The 18,308-nt window shown below is 37.2% G+C and overlaps 1 non-coding gene across 1 annotated transcript; it reads left to right on the forward strand.

The window, feature by feature from the left end:
* Nucleotides 1–17,112: 17,112 nt before the first annotated feature.
* LOC124891192 lies at nt 17,113–17,218 on the forward strand. The gene has a single exon (XR_007049576.1). It is a non-coding gene; the product is annotated as a small nucleolar RNA R71 (small nucleolar RNA).
* The last annotated feature ends 1,090 nt before the right edge of the window (nt 17,219–18,308 follow it).

Consider the following 18,308-nt stretch of genomic DNA (forward strand, 5'->3'; position numbering starts at 1 on the left):
AACCCGTTTGCCACTCTTTTACAAAAGTCTTCACACTCTTCCCTATTCTTAGATGTGGTTCGAGTATGGATGCTTGTGCTTGTACCCTCTTTGCACTCATATCACTTGTAATCCTTGTGCTTTTTATGCTTGTATCATCCTCTCTATCTTGAAAGGAATTTTACCTTAAATTTACACCTTACAAAACCAAAGAGAGGGAAACAAGCAAACAATCCTCATTGTATGAGGGATAGCATTAGTGTCACAAATTATTTAATCACACCAAGGGGGTACACTTTGGGAATACATCCAACAATCATTTGTTATGATCATGAAACACTTTCTACAAACAACACAAAGGACTTGGCTAAGATAGACATAAAGGTAAGAGGAGTGCAGCCTGAGACCATCACATATATCAATAAGCCAAGGCTATTCACATTTGAAATACATCCACGGGTCCTTTGTGTGTGACATGAAAAGCTTATCATGAATGGAACAAAGGATGTGGTTTTGGCAAATACCAATAGTTAAGGAAACTATAATGGTCTTGATGACCTTACTATACCCAAAAGGTAAGACTAACTATGGCTTAGGAACCATAAGATACATTTGTTTCATTACCTCCACAAAGGACCTCATCAAATATGGTGCCACTATTGATCCTAAGGTCCACCTTACCCATATATCATTATCATTCAAACAAGGAAACCAGCCACCAAACTTACTACCTCTACACAATACACATTCAAAATTAACATAGTTATCATCATAGGTAAAAAGGTAGTATAAGAAGGAATGAAGTGCGAAGACTTTATGCCGAAGGGGTACACTTTTAAAATACACCCTGAAATCCTTTGTTTTGACAATGAAACATTTAGTATGAGCATTACAAAGGATAGGGATAAGGAAAACATCAAGGAAGAATGAGCACAAATTGAGAAAATTCCTTTCCTACCCCACTAACGCACCGAGATCAAAAGGATGAAGTAGCTAAGGGCATAAGCCGAGGCTACTCATTCATTTCACTAGAGAATCAAGCCCACAATCACCCAAGGCATTACTCACAACTTTGACATACACATGGTCATTATGAACAAGACTAATATCATGGCTTTTATCATACAAGTTCAAAGGACCATAATCATTATCTTGACCAACATTAGAAGCATCAACACTAACTTGAAAATTTTTAATCATACCATTTATATGTTCAAGTAGTGAGCTATTCTTAGGAGAACATTGATCATTATACAAACCCAAATACTACCAAAGAAGGATGCTTGTACTACTACACTATCTATACCCGAAACCACATCAACTTGGCTATTAATATCCACATCACAGCTTTTAAAAAAGGGAGTGTAAAGTGTACCAATTTTACCTTGGTTTGTACTAGGAAAGCACACTTGCATTGAATTCATGACCAAGAATGCAATTGGAACACCAACATGTTTGGGATGAATTTATTTTGGATTCTACTTTGGGAATATATCATATTGTACCTGTACATAAGAAGAACCAATGTTAGGCAAAATGCTAGCACATGGGTTAGTGAGTAACAAGGGTTCTTTGTGGATAAAATCCACAATCAAGTATTTTTTCCCCTTCCAACTTCACTACCCATGGATTCTCTTTCCCTTTCCCTCTTTTATTTACATTTTTCTTGTACCTCATCATCAAATTTCTCTCAATCTTGAGGCTTTGCCTCATTCTCTGCGGAGTCTAACTCTCCCTCTTTTTCTACTCGGATGGTGTGTTTCCGGATTAGTGTAGCTTAGGAAGAAAACATTGGATTTAGTGGAGTGTAGGTTCTTTAAATTGGAGGATTTTGGAGTGGAGGATTCGGGTTTAGGGATAGAATATTGGTTCCAAGTCTTCCTTGTGGAAATTGGTGGAGTGAGGAACGGCTAGGTTCACCTTGTTCTCGACTTTGGTAGTAAAGATTGACTTGATTCGTAACACTTGGTGGATACAATCTTTGGTGCAAGGTCTCGGGAGTAATAGTAGTTGAGGTGTTTTGAGGGGTATAAGGTCGAGAACTCCTTTGGCTTTCCACCCTCTCCAACCTTTCACTCGTTAAGGCCACATCCGAACCTAACTTCTCAACATTTGCCTTCATCCTAGCCACACCTTGAGATAAGGTTTCAAGACTAGCTAAGAGGACATTCATAACATTATTGTCCACGGTTGGAGCATTGGAATTTTTGGGTTCCATTTTCAATTATACCTACAAAACAAGCAAACGTTAGTTCAAAATACGCTCACATATTCTTCACACTCGGCTTCCTCACTTGGTTCTTCAAGTATTTTAAGCCGGCTATCAACTTATGAGAACTTGGGAATGAGCCTACCCTTGAGTTGGAGTGGATTTCGGTTTGAAGACTCAAAGAAGTTTTGTACGCACTTGAACCCAAAACAACTACGCATTATAAACGAGCAAAGCACCATATGTAATGCTTAACATGAAAGAAGTACTCAAAAACTAGTTCATAATTTAGTAGGTTGTTACTAGTTGTCAACTAGTATAGGAGTCAATAAAAAAATGAAACTAATAGAGACAAGGAAAGAAACTAGGAATGTCCTATGAGTTGAGTTTTGTTATTGGTGTGGCCCACATTTTGTTTTAATTTTGGCCGTTTGGGGTGTTATTTTGTTGAATTTGTTGTAATCCAACTTGAATGATTCAATATTTTTTGTTTGGTGTGATTTTCGATTTTGGAATGATGCGTCAAGGCTTAGGATTCTTTTTTTCAAAGGTCAAAAGGTGTCTATCAAATTTTCACCAACTTGCACTAAAATGGTAAGACACCTTTTTGCTTTGTCTTTACCCCTTTCCTTTTTGCCTTTCTTGAAAGATGTTTTGATACTCTTTTGGTAAGCAAGCTTTTTGGTGGGTCTTTGGTTCTTTGCCACTTTATTGTTGTATTGGAATTAGTCCCAAGACAAACAAAAGACTTTGCCTCTCTCTTCCCGTTTTAACTCAAATAAGCCTTTTGTTGAACATTCATTTCAAGAACAATATGAACAACAACAAGAACACTCATGAACAACAACAATATCTAATCTGCCCAAACCTTCAACAACACTAAACAAAAGCTTAAATCTTGGACCTTAGACTTAATTGTTCTAGGGAAACAAAAAGTTAACACACGAAACTACTAGTACAAGCAAAATAACAACTAAATCTAGACACAAATTCGGCCAAACAATAACAATACTTCAGCCACGACACCAAACCCGTAAAATAACTTCTTTTTGTGAGATTTTTGACCTTGGACACCTCTTCTAATGTTAGGAAATAAAGATATAAAACAAGAACACATAAAAAACTCAAAAGTCACAAGAAAACTAGGCTTCAAATTTTGGCCTATACACAAAAAACGTGGAAAGATTACTATTTTTAGAGTTTTTCAACTTTTCAACACTTTTTTTTTTATTTTTGAGTGAACAATCCCAAGATTGATCTCGTGGGAATGAAATCAATGATGGATCTGATATCAAATGATAACAAAAAACATCTAAATGAGCATGAAACAGTCCACAACTCACAAACACAGTCCACATGTACAAAACATCAAACGAGAACAACAAACACACAAACTTCAAAGATAAAGAGATAGATAATTTGACACAAAAAGAACTTGTAATGTAGTAATAAAAGAGTCTATCAAACTCTAAAACCTCTACAAAACACGTTAACAAGCACCAACTTCTTACGCAAACACAAGAGAAACTCAGTTCACTCAAGCACTCACGTTTCTAGCCGATACACAAAACATAAGAAGAAACCATTTCTTGTGATGTCAAAGTGGTGGTCTACTCTCTCTTGAAAGGATGGTGTTTCAATGTTACAATACTGATTTTCAAAATAAGCTAGCTAAGCAAATAATACTAAGGGGTTCCTACTTATAGTCTATTACAAAAGAGATAGGAAATGACACCTCTACCCTTAATGAAGTGGTGGGTTTGGAGTGTATAAATGAGGATGCGTTGTAGTGTTTTTATGAAACTCAAGGCATGTATTCACACTTTAATACATACACTCCCTTGGTCGAACTTAAGGCATGCTCAAACACATCTATCTTCATGAATATACCTTGAAGATGTTGTAGTTTCTGAGCTTGGCTCCTAGGGAATGGTCTTGAGCTCTCAATACCCGTTTTCCACTCTTTTGCAAAGGTGTTCACAATTTTCCCTCTTCTTGGATATGGTTTGAGTATGGCTGCTTGTGCTTGTACCCTCTTTGCACTCATATCACTTGTAATCCTTGTGTTTTTTATGCTTGTATTATCCTCTCCATCTTGAAAGGGATTTGTCCTTAAATTTACACCTTACAAAACCAAAGAGAGGGAAACAAGCAAAAAATCCTCATGGTATGAGGGTTAGCAATAGTGTCACAAATTATTTAATCATGCCAAGGAGGTACACTTATGGAATACATCCAATAATCCTTTGTTATGATCATGAAGCACTTACTACAACCATCACAAAGGACTTATCTAAGATAGACATCAAGGGAAGAGGAGTGCAATCCGAGACCATCACATATATCAAAAAGCCAAGGTTGTTCACATTTGAAATACATCCACGGGTCTTTTGTGTGTGACGTAAAAAGCTTAGCATGAATGACACAAAGGATGTGGTTTTCGAAAATACCAAGAGATAATAAAACTACAATGGTATTGATGGCCTTACTATACCCAAAAGGTAAGACTAACTTTGTCTTAGGAACCATAAGATACATTTGTTTCATTACCTCCACAAAGGACCTCATCAAATATAGTGCCACTATTGATCCTAAGGTCCACCTTACCCATATATCATTATCATTCAAACAAGGAAACCAACAAACAAATTTACTACCTCTACACAATACATATTCAAAATTAACATGCTTATCATCATAGGTAAAGAGGTAGTATAAGAAGGAATCAAGTGTGAAGACTTCATGCCGAGGGGGTACATTTTTAAAATACAACCTGCAATCCTTTATTTTGAAAATGAAACATTTAGTATGAGCATTACAAAGGATAGGGATAAGGCAAACATCAAGGGGGAATAAGCACAAACTGAGATAATTTCTTTCCCACCCCACTAATGCACCAGGATCAAATGGATGAAGTAGACAAGGGCATAAGCCGAGGCTACTCATTGCTTTTACTAGAGAATCAAGCCCACAATAAACCAAGACATTACTCACAATTTTGACATACACATGGTCATATGAACAAGACTAATATCATGGCTTTCATCACACAAGTTCAAAGGACCATATTCATTATCTAGATCAACATTAGAAGCATCAACACTAACTTGAAAATTTTTAATCATACCATTTACATGTTCAAGTAGTGAGCTATTCTTAGGAGTACATTAATTATTATACACAACCAAAATACTACCAAGGAAGGATGTTTGTACTTCTACACTATATATACCCAAAACCACATCAACTTGGCTACTAATATCCACATCATAGCTTTTTAAAAAGGGAATATAAACTGTACTAATTTTACCTTGGTTTGTATTAGGGCATCCCACTTGCATTGAATTCTTGGACAAGAATACAATTGGAACACCAACATGTTTGGGATGAATTTTTTGGATTCTCTTTTGGGAATATATCATCTTTTACCTACACATAAGAAGAACCAATGCTAGGCAAAATGTTAGCACTTGGGTGGAGAGTAACAAGGGTTCTTTGTGGATAAAATCAATAATCAAGCAATTTTTCCCCTTCCAACTTCACTACCCATGGATTTTCTTCCCTTTCCCTCTTTTCTTTACATTCTTCTTATACCTCACCATCAAATTTCTCTCCCTCTTGAGGCTTGGCCTCATTCTCCCCGGAGTCTAGTTCTCCCGCTTTTTCTGCTTGGATGGGGTGTTTCCGAATTAGTGTAGCTTGGGAAGGAGACATTAGATTTAGTGGAGTGTAGGGTCTTTGAATTGGAGGATTTTATAGTGGAGGATTCGGGTTTAGGGATGTAATTTTGGTTCCAAGTCCCCTTTGTGGAACTTGGTGGAGTGAGGAACAGCTAGGTCTACCTTGTTCTCGGCTTTAGTAGTAAAGATTGTTTTGGTTTGTAACATTTGGTGGATATAATACTTGGTGCAAGGTCTTGGGAGTAATAGTAGGTGAGGTGTTTTAAGGGGTATGGGGTGGAGAACTCCTTTGTCTTTCCACCCTCTCCAACCTTTCACTCGTTGAGGCCACATCTAAACCCAACTTTTCAATATTTGCCTTCATCCTAGACACACCTTGAGATAAGGTTTCAAGACTAGCTAAGAGGACATTCATAACATTATTGTCCATGGTTATAGCAATGGAATTTTTGGGTTTCATTTGCAATTGTACCTACTAAAAAAGAAAATGTTAGTTCAAAATACGCTCACATATTCTTCATACTTGGCTTTCTCACTTGGTTATTCAAGTGTTGTAAGCCGGCTATCAACTTGTGAGAACTTGGGAATGAGTCTACTCACGAGTTGGAGTGGATTTCGATTTGAAGACTCAAATAAGTTTTGTACGCACTTGAACCAAAAATAACTATGAATTATAAACGAGCAAAGCACCACATGTAACGCTTAACACGAAAGAAGTACTCAAAAACTAGTTCACAACTTAGCAGGTTGTTACTAGTTGTCAACTAGTATAGGATTCAATAAAAAAATAAAACTAATAGAGACAAGGAAAGAAACTAGGAATGTCCTATGACTTGAGTTTTGTTGTTGGTGTAGCCCGCAGTTTTTTTTTTTAATTTTGGCCGTTTGGGGTGCTGTTTTATTGAATTTGTTGTAGTCCAACTTAAATGATTCAATATTGTTCTTTTGGTGTATTTTTGGTTTTGTAATGATGATACAAGTCTTGGGACTCTTTTTTTTCAAAGGTCAAAAGGTGTCCATCAACTTTTCACCAACTTGCACTAAAATGGGAAGACACCTTTTTGCTTTGTCTTTGTCCCTTTCCCTTTTTGCCTTTCTTGAAAGATGTTTTGACACTCTTTTTGTAAGCAAGATTTTTGGTGGGTCTTTGTTTTTTTGCCATTTTATTGTTGTCTTGATATTAGTCCCATGACAAACACAAGACTTTGCCTCTCTCTTCCCTTTTTTCAACTCAAACAAGCCTTTGTTGGACATTCATCTCAAGAACAATATGAACAACAACAAGAACACTCATGAACAACAACAATATCTAATCTGCCCAACCCTTTAATAACACTAAACAAAACCTCAAATCTTGGACCTTAGATATAAGTGTGCTAGGTAAACAATAAGCTAACACACGAAACTACTAGTACAAGAAAAATAACAACTAAATCTAGACACAAATTCGGCCAAACAATAACAATACTTCAGCCACGACACCAAACCCATATAATAACTTCTTTTTGTGAGATTTTTGACCTTGGACACCTCTTCTAATGTTAGTAAATAAATATATAAAACTAGAACACACAAAACACACAAAAGTCACAAGAAAAATAGGCTTCAAATTTTGGCCTAAACACAAAAAACGTGGAAAGATTACTATTTTTTAGAGTTTTTCAACTTTTCAACACTTTTTTTTTATTTTTGAGTGAACAATCCCAAGATTGATCTCATGGGAATGAAATCAATGATGGATCTGATATCAAATGATACCAAACGGCATCAAACTAACAAAAATAGTCCACACGTACAAGACATCAAATGAGAACAACAAACACACAAACTTAAAAGGTAAAGAGATAGATAAATTGACACAAAGAGAACTTGTAATGTAGCAAATAAATAGTGTATCAAACTCTAAAACCTCTACAAAACACATTAACAAGCACCAAGTTCTTACGTGAACACAAGAGGAACTCGGTTCACTCAAGCACTCACATTTCTAGCCGATACACAAAACACAAGAAGAAACCATTTCTTGTGATGTCAAAGTAGTGGTCTACTCTCTCTTGAGAGGATGGCATTTCAATATTACAATAGTGATTTTCAAAATAAGCTAGCTAGGCAAATAAGACTAAGGGGTTCCCACTTATAGTCTATTACAAAATAGATGGGAAATGACATCTTCACCTTTAATGAAGGGGTGGATTTGAAGTGTATAAATGAGGCTACCTTATAGTGTTTTTATGACACTCAAGGCATGTTTTCACACTTTAATACATACACTCCTTTGGACAAACTTAAGACATGCTCAAACAAATCCATCTTGATGAATGTGCCTTGAAGACGTTGTAGTTCCCGAGCTTGGCTCCTAGGGAATGGTATTGAGCTTTCGATAACCGTTTTCCACTCTTTTGAAAAGGTATTCACACTTTTCCCTCTTCTTGGATATGGTTTGAGTATAGCTGCTTGTGCTTGTACCCTCTTTGCACTCGTATCACTTGTAATCCTTATGCTCTTTATGCTTGTATCAAGTTAGTGGTGATGGAAAATAAGAGAAATCATATGGCATGATACTTGTTTGCATCGAGAAATTTTTTATTATCGTGAGTGCTTGCACTTTAGTCCCTTGTTGCATGATAGAAAATTGTGGTGTGTTTGGACTTTCTTTCGTGAGGAGGCATGTAAACTAATTGAGGTTGGTAAAGTTGTCATATTTTGAAAATAAGGAGGAGGAGTGTAGTTGAGTCACTATTGATAGAGATTCACCTTTTGAGAGTTAGTAGTGGTTGATTGATTGTTCTTAAAAATATCTTGCATCCTTGAATGTTTGATTGATTTTGTGGGGAGTAGCACAACTAGTTATTCCCATGCTTGTTGGGGGTGTTGATAAGTGGCCTATTTTCTATTCTTTTACATCTAAATTTGAGCACACTATGATGAAATAATTGTATATATAAGTCTACTTATCTATTAGAATGCACTAATTTCTAGTGGTGGTGATCTTGCAAGAATCTTGATGAAAATGAGTTCATACAAATTTAAAAGAGATAGAATGAGAGCAATAGAAGCCAAAGATAAAAAAGAGGCCTAGGAGTCAACCCTCAGGTGCCACGATCACGGCTTGAAGGTTGCAATCACGATCAGTCAACAAGTCAGATGGAGGGTGATCACGGGGTGACCACCACGATTGCAGTACCGCAAATGCAAACGAGGAATGGTGATCGCGATAGGATTGAAAAGTTTTATGGGCAGTAGTATAATATCACAGAGCTGATTCCCAAAATTATTAAGAGCCAACCCTTTCCCAAAAGCATCATCTTTTATCTTTATCCATTATCAATTTTTTTTACCTTGGGAAGACTATTGGCTACTCTTGAGCTAAGAAGACATTAGAGCAATTCCTAAGTGAAGGATTAGCAATTTCTATTGAGTATTTATTGAAATTTAAAGTTTGAATTTGCATTATCTTTATCTTTCATGGATCAATTTGGTGCAAATTTTGGTATATGTTTATTTTTTATCTTTATAAGTAGCTAATTCTTCCTCTTAGGGTTATGCTTGATTAGGTGGAGATTAGTGTATGGGTTTTGTTTATTTATCTATTTAATTAGCTAGTTGTTGTGGGTTTTTATTCTGCCCCAAGTTTAAACTAAGAATTGTGGGTGAAAACCCCAATTATTCATAATTCCATACTATCTTTGAAAAAAGGGTATTGGGTGAGGGGTATTTGCGAACAATAACTTGATTTAGATTATGGGATGGAATCATCTTATAAATAAAGATGTTGTTTGAGTTAATTCATTTTATAGTGCTATCTTAGAAATAAGGGTGCTAATTGAGGTATTGCATTAGTTGTTTTGCCACATTTATGAGGTGTTCAAAAGAACCCACAAATGAAAGTTAGTGTTTTATTAAAAGACGACACTAACTCCTATAACTCTAGCCTACTGATAACGCTCAACTCACTCCATGCTTGAGGGGTGAGGCAGTCGTTGTCAATAACCCAACTCGCGTTGGGGTTGAATCCACAAGGAGCATATTATAAATTTCAAATTCTATAAGTGTTCTACTTACTAAAAGGTTACCCAGAATGCTAATAAACACAACGTGTATAATAAAGTGGGGGAATTGGTTTGAACTTTGTTTGCAACAATCTTTGGTTAACAATACACCAATTTAGTACTTTTGATTTAAAATCAAGATTTTAGAAGATCTTGGGATTATGTCTACCTAAAGGTAAGGAGTGCATGGGTTGTTGAGTGTTTAACATGAAACTTAGTTGTTGAGTAAAAGATAGGCCAGGTTGAAGGTCTTTGTAGTTAGTCTTTCAACAAAACCACAAGGATTTCACCGAATAGATCTTTTGAGCACTTAATAAGTGTGTCATTCATGATCAACCAAAACCTTAATCGGGCATCCCTATTTCTAGGATGATACCCTTGACATGATTCACATTCCAATCATACTTATTTCTAAGATTGCAAGAAGTAGTCAACCATAGGCTTCATTGTCCACCATTGCCTTGTCACCCTATAGCCCTCTTTCAAAGATGCTATGGGTTCCCATTACTTTACCTTCATCCCTCTTTAAAGGATGATAAAGGGTTTCTAGTGTTTGGGGTTTTCACTCATCAAACCCATTTAGAGATTTGGGGTTTTCACCCATAAATTCCAACTATTAAGCTAATCAATGGTGGAATCCATAACCAACAACTAAAAATTATGCAAACCCATCAACACCCACACACAAATACACTTTAGTTAACATTATCCCAAGACTAAATTACTTGGCTACTCATGAAGAATGAAAAGAAAGATATACCATAAGTATTATCCAAAGTATTCATTCTTCACAAAACACCAAGAATTTAGCTCTCCAAAATTAGTTACAATCTTTCCTAAACTAGGGTTCTTGCTTTAAATTAAAAAATGTCTATGAGGTAAGCAATGCCTAAAGAAGAAAGGGTTTTTGCCTATATAAGGTTTGGGATTCGTCCATGTGAATTTACAAAACTATGCTGGGCATTATTCCCGCTTAGCCGCGATTGCGTGAGGATGTCCGCAATCGCAGCCAATGCGACCGTAGTTATGCTTTGTGATCGTGGTCTCCTGACCATCTTGAATGACCGCCACCGTGGCCTATGGCCCGTGATTATAGTAACTGAGGCTGAACTGCTTCAGGTCTTCATCTTCATTTCTCTTGATTTCTTTTGATCATTTTAAGTTTAAATCCACATCTTTCTATCTCATCAACTCTATGCCTGCAAAGTATGGATATTAGTGCATATAATCATAATTATGTCTCATTTATCCATTCAAAATGAGGTAGTGTCCACGAATGTTGAGTGTGAATTAGTGGTAAAATCACCACTCATTAGCACCCCCAACTTAGAATCTTGCTTTTCCTCAAGCAACACCACCCTTTACTATAAGACAAATTCATATGTATGCCCACCTTTTATCACCCAATGATCATGGTCTTGATTACTACCACAAAAACTCTTTATACATGGGAAAAATGATTTTAACGATGCCCTCAATATAAAAATAGAATAATGGAGGATGAAATATACTTTGAGGAGCAACTATGCGACAACTACTAATAGTCTAGAAATGACTCGCGTTTCAACTTTTATCACATTATACTCCATTTGTCTCATTTTTTGGAAGATGACAAAATCACCCACCTCAAATTGTTCACTTGCCTCCTCACAAGAAATAAAACTTTCACACACCAAGTTATTAATCATTCAACAAGGAATTTAAGTGCAAACACTCTATGTCTCAAGAAAATCTCCATTTAAACAAGTACCATGCCATAGGCTTGGCCCTATTTTCATTCTCCACTACAATGACCACACTTGGTTGGGAATCAAAAAGGACTTTTTGAGCTTGTAATTTAGGTTTGGAGTTGAGTAGGATATGAACTTAGGACAATAATGCTAAATCCTCCTTGAATTTCTATTTCACCCTCTTTTTAATTTTTGCTATTGGGCTACTTCTTTCCCTTTACTATTTTGCCTACTTTGCCATTTCTTGGTTTTCCCACTTTTCTCTTTTTTTTTTGTGCATAAATCATGCCTTTCTTTCCTTTGTTGGATAATTTCTTTTTTCTAATCATTTTGATTTATTATCTTAAGCTTGTAGGCACTTTCTTATGATTTCATGGCCCAACTATACCTTTTTAATTTCCACCACCCCCAACTTAGGATTTTTGCCTCAATTTGTATTCTTAAGTTCAAGGAGGGTAGGGTTCAAAAGAGAAAAAATAGAAGGGTCATGGCTTGTAATGAGTTTACCAAAGAAAGTCCAAAGTTTAAAAGAGGGTTACTAAGGGGTAACTCCAATGTATTGGTAGTTTTTTTAGGCTAAAGTGGGCTTCCAATGTCACAAGATGGCTTGTGATCATTTTACTAACCAAGAACAATCAAAATTTAGCCTTGAAAGACTAATAGGGCAAGTTCTAGATGGTATAAGTACACATGAGATGTAGACAAATAATCTCACACACATGGAATGTGAATTTCGACAAGGGGGTTCAATTGTTCCACCCACTCGAGACAAAAATGGAGTACAAACTATTTTCTGAAGTCACTTTTTAGTCATAAAAAGAGGCAAAGTTTGTTACAAGGTTTCTCACGTACATGCCCTCGAATTTTGCAAAAGTTTTTAGATGGAGGGGTTGTTTTCTTTGTATCCGCACCATGCATAATTTGCTAATCATGGCAAAAACCCAAGATATTGTCTCACATTGTGTCTCTAATATGGGCGAACCACCCATATGGCTACTTAGACTTCACCAATGGGTATTAATGCTATCCTAAATCATCAATGCCATAGGTACTCAAACTTCCCTTACATTGATGATGATGCCACGGCTAAAAACCCAATCATGATGCTTTTCCCTTAAGAATGTCATCACTCACTCTATCATAGGAAAAAATTGGTCAAATAGAACTAAAATAAAGTAACAAATTAAGGCAAAGTAACTAATCTATGGAAATGTGGGCACCATCAGAGTGCCTGATATTATAACCCAAATAAAAATAAGAATTATCCAAAAAGCAGAAAGTATGCAGAAATATCAACCAAAAAGGTAGCAGTGTCCCTACTGCATAAATAATCAAGGATAAAAGAGATAAGGGTTCTCCCTGAAGCCGCATCAAAGGATGCTATCACTCACAGACTCTATATCATCATTACTTTTCTTAAGGTCTGACCACTCCGCCGAGGCTACATTATGACTCTCCAACCAAGAGGAAGGAAGTCGATCTCAGGGTTTTAGGACCATCCATAGGCCCTTCACCCCCTTGTACATCTTGATAAAGAACTCATCCCTTTTTTTTCCCTTATAACCATCTTTTCATGTACGCTTTGGAGGTCTCTATGAGACTCCACCAAAGAGGAGTAGGATTTCTCGAGCCTAGCAAATGTAGCTTCCTTCTCCTTTTAGTCCTTCCTGTACTTCAGACTGTGACACATATGAGTGATGAGTGGTGGAGGGATCTCCCGGTCCCTGGGGAAAAATAGACACAAGCTCCTTGATAGCTGTAATATCAACTCCAATCACCTCAAGAGATCCAACGATGGATTGCCTATGAGACTCAGGCTCAATACATGCTGACTTTACCAAGTCGATCTTTCTCTTCTTGCCTTTGATAGGTGCGCCCTCTCCTAGAATCCTCAAGGGGTAGATGGGGGTACTCGGGCGCACCCAGGTATCACTAGAATACTCTTCAAACCCCGCTCTCTTGCAAAGCTCAGTAATTAAAGAGGGGAATAAGAGATTTGTACCACCTTGGCTCTTGAAATAATCTATTTCATTGACCACTAGCTAACCAACATCCAAAAAAATGTCGTCTAGAATGCAAGAAAACATTCGCGCACACAGATCTGGGATTGCTGTCATGTGGGTACAAGGAGAGACTTGGCTACAAATAATGTACAACCATATTCGAGCCTCGAAAGTGAAGTCATTCATGGAGATATTGCTTTTATTGTTTTCCCAAGAGAATTCCTTTCTGGGACGTAGCCATTATGCCAACCAACTCCCCAATTTACACCCTTTTACTTTGAAATCACCCATGTCTGCATGTTGGAGCCCATAAATATAGTTGATTTGCTTCCCCCCAATTCTCACCGATTTTTCTCGGATCTTAATAGTCACACTGAATTGGTCCGAGAAAGGCACTTCAATGATGTTGGAATAAAATTCACAGACCCATTGTTCATTTGTAATGCATGGATTTGAGGTAAAGCACCGCCACCCCGTAGCTTTATATTTGTCATGAAATGTCGGTAGCTTCTGCGGCACATTCTCCAAGAAAATTCCTATTTCTGAGAGAAGCTTTCTCCTCTGAAGATCACTGTAGTAAAGAGTGTGGCACTCAGATGCCATGAATAGAATATGATCATACTTGTCCATGAAGTTTCCCTGAAAGCACTAGGAACACATGATATAAATCAATGGTAATTTAACATGCAAACTATGCCTGTTTTTCACTAAGGCTCATTGGAATAGGTGCTTGGCTAAAAATTAGAAGTGCAATAATTTTGGCATGACAGGAAACTGGACTCGATTATCAAAATTGCAGGCCATGACCGTATTTCTAGTGCGATGATTGTGTATCATGACTGTGGTTGCGATACCTGAGGTTAGTTTTGTACCAGTTTCTCATGTTCAAATCCCTTCTAAATTTTTAGGCCACTAGTATGCTCCACCATATGGATTTACATGAAGACCAATTGAACAATGCTAATAAGTGTTCGAATTCTCCTTTTCAATCAGCAAAAATCATGATTGAAAGTTCATTTGGGCAATGTATTAAACACTTGGTGTGCACACTGCATTCGTCTACATTTTGAAAATATTTTTGGGTACTCAAGATTTCCCCACTTGTGTGCACACCTTACTCAAACACCCAAAACCATACAAATATCAATTATGACTACATGGAAGCATAACAATAAAAACTTTAGGCCCCCTCCAAATCATGCATTCAAAGGCTAATTTTCAAAAATTTAAAGCATGGATTCATAACACCTACAAAAATTAAGATGCAAGGAGAATGCTATGATGTTATTGGAGAGCTCACAAAATTGGTTAGAATTTGGTCCAATTAGAGAATAAAACTTGAAAGGGAGTGTGAGGGGAAATGGGTGGAAATTAGGGATTAAGTGGCTGAAATGACTGCAATCACAGACATGTGGGTGAACATGATCACGTATAGGGACCATGATTGTGGTAACTGAGAGCATTTCTGCTCCCCTGTTTTCCCCTGTTCAGCTCTTTGCTCAATTTTTTCACAGATTTTTCCTCTATACAGTTTTAATGCAAATTTACATGCTTCCCTCTTTCCAAGCACATCCAATGCACTCCATAGTGCCACAAATGCATGACTTATTCACATGCAAAAACTAACATCTATGCTACAAAAACATAACAAAAAGGATACGAGGCACTTTCGTGGCATTTGTGGGTTGCCTCCTGCCTAGCGCCTTAGTTAACATCGTGGAATGACGTATTCCTTCTTATTTTCTCAAGGTGGATTCTCAAGCCCCTCCTTATTCACCTTTTTACTCTCAACATCTACCACGGACACAGCTTGAAGTTCCGTGATTTGTTTCTTTTTCTTGTAAATTTTGAAAGAGACCTTATCCTCTTGTACCCAAAAATTCAATTCCCCTATCTCTAAATTGACAATGGATTTTTCGGTAGCCAAGAAAGAGAGACCAAGGATGATAGGTACCTCTTGCTCTATTTCACAATCCAATACCACAAAATCCGCTGGAAGTATAAACTTGTCCACTTTAACAAGGACATCAAATAAAATTCCCACCAGTCTTTTGATAGATCGGTCCGCCATTAAGAGTTGCATAGATGTCGTATATGGGAATCCAATCCAAGATTCTTGTATATGATAAAAGGAATTAAGTTGATGCTCGCACCAAGGTCACATAGAGTTTTTCCAAACTCATGCATCCTGATTGTGCAAGGAATAGTGAATGCTCCGGGATCGTATTTCTTTTTCGTAACCTTACTATCCATGATAGCACTACACCCATGAGTGACCTCAATGGTGTCACCTTCGACAAGCTTATTCTTGGACATCAACTGTTTTATTAACTTAGCGTATCTTGGGATCTCTTAGATCACCTCGAGTAACGGAATGTTTATCAATAGATTGCTAAGTTTTTCCATGAACTTCCTTAATTTGTCACCCTCCTCTTTTTAAGAAATCGTTGAGGGAATGGGAAAGGAACTAGGATTGTGGGCCTACCTTTACTTTGTGGTTTCTTAACATCAACCACTTTTTCGTCACTTTTCTCAATCTCTTTCTCATCATTTTCTTCTCGACTTTAAGGTAACACCTTCTTTACTTTAGCCTTGGGCATTTTCTCGCTCAAGTCTCTTTTGAAGGGCTCCTAAAGTGTCTTTCCACCCCTTGTGACAATTGCTAGAGCTTGAGCATCATTCTTTAGATTAGCAATTGTGTCACTAGGGAGTTCACCTCTAAGCCTAACATTTAGTTACGTGGAGATTTGTCCAATTTGGGTCTCCAATTGCTTGATAGAGGCAGAGTGACACACCACGGTTTGAGAGAGTTAAGATAAATCACCTTTCAACTCATAGACCATTTTGTTCGTACCTTCCACTTTATTCAATATTCTTGCTAACACATCCTCGGTCTTGAATTTTTTGGGGTCGATAACACTTGAATCCTTGGTCTTATCTATATCATGAGGGGGAATATAACGATCATAATCATGCTCCTTATCTTTCCAATCTCTATCCCGCTTGTGGTCTATCCAACCTTGATTCCTACCTTGCCTTTGATAGGCGAGGCGGGAACCCCCCGAGTAGTTAGACAAATACCGGATTTCCTCATCCAACTTATTTGCCCCTTCATCATCTTCATAAGATTTTGATGCTAAGGCATTTACCACTTTTGCGGGTGCATCCATAACATGCTTTGTCAAGAGTTCAAGTTGGGTCATCATTTTTTCCATGGCCTCCTCTTTTCCTTCATTCCTCTTTCTTTGTTTATTATCAACTGTAGAAGTAGTGGAAAGGATCGTAGGAACTTATATATACCGGGTATACCAACCCTGGTTTTGCTTTGATATTTCTCTTATTAATAGAAAGGCCTTATGGTGGTGCATCTTCATTATGGATCCACCCGCCACATTATCCACCACCATTTTCTTTAATGGATCAGGGGCCCGACAGAAGATCTTAAGAAACATCATCTCTGAGACTTCATGATTTGGGTATTGGGCTAATTTTCCATTAAACTGTTCCCAAGCTTCAAACAATGACTCTCCATTTATTTGCCAAAAATTAATAATCTCGTCCCTCTTTTGAAGTATTTTAGATGGTGGGAAGTATCTATTAATAAACATAATAGTAAGCTCTTACCAAGAAGTAATTGAGCCGGTGGGAGTAAGCGGAGCCATAAAACCGCCTCGCCCGTTAGTGAGAATGGGAAAAGGCAAAGTTGGATGGACTCCTGAGTAATGTGTGCTATGTGGAATAGTTCACAAACTTCCACAAAATTCTTTAAATAGACATTTGGGTCCTTAAAAGCTTCACCTCGTACATCCCTTTCATTTGTAACATGTGAAGCATGATGCTAGTCACATAAAAGACTCTGTTTTCATCGGTTGGTGGGATACGGATTGCACTTGTTTGGTCCACTTCATTTAGTTGGCCCTCATCATCTAAGGGACTATTAAAGGGGCCCATATTTCTTACGTTATCACTCATCATTCCGTTAACACTTCGACCACCTACAAAAAATTCAGAAATAACAAATAAAGTAAATTACACCACCCCGGGTACACCCAAGTAAGAATTACACCGCATAAGTGAAATCTACATTCCACTCCACGGCAAAGGCTCTATTTTGATAATGCTCAACTCATTCCCATGTTTTAGGGGTGAGGTGATCGTTGTCAATAACCCAACTCGCATTGGAGTTAAATCTACAAGGAGAGAGTTATAAGTTTCAAATCCTATAGGTATTTTACTTACTAAAAGGTTACTTGAAATGCTAACAAACACAACATGTATAATAAAGTGAGGGGAATTGTTTTGAACTTTGTTTGCAACAATCTTTGGTTAACAAAACACTAATTTAGCACTTTTGATTTAAAATCAAGATTTGAGAAGATCTTGGGATTATTTCTACCTAAAGGTAAGGAGTGCATGGGTTGTTGAGAGTTTAACATGAAACTTAGTTGTTGAGTAAAAGATAGGCTAGGTGGAAGGTCTTTGTAGTTTGTATTTCAACAAAACCACAAGGATTTCACCCATTAGCTCTTTCGAGCACCTAATAAGTGTGCAATTCATAATCACCCAAAACCTCCACCGGGCATCCCTATTTCTAGGATGATGCCCTTGACATGAATAACATTCCAATCACACTTATTTTTAAGATTGGAAGAAGTAGT

Source organism: Capsicum annuum, unplaced genomic scaffold, assembly GCF_002878395.1.
Source record: "Capsicum annuum cultivar UCD-10X-F1 unplaced genomic scaffold, UCD10Xv1.1 ctg3198, whole genome shotgun sequence".
Lineage (NCBI taxonomy): Eukaryota > Viridiplantae > Streptophyta > Magnoliopsida > Solanales > Solanaceae > Capsicum > Capsicum annuum.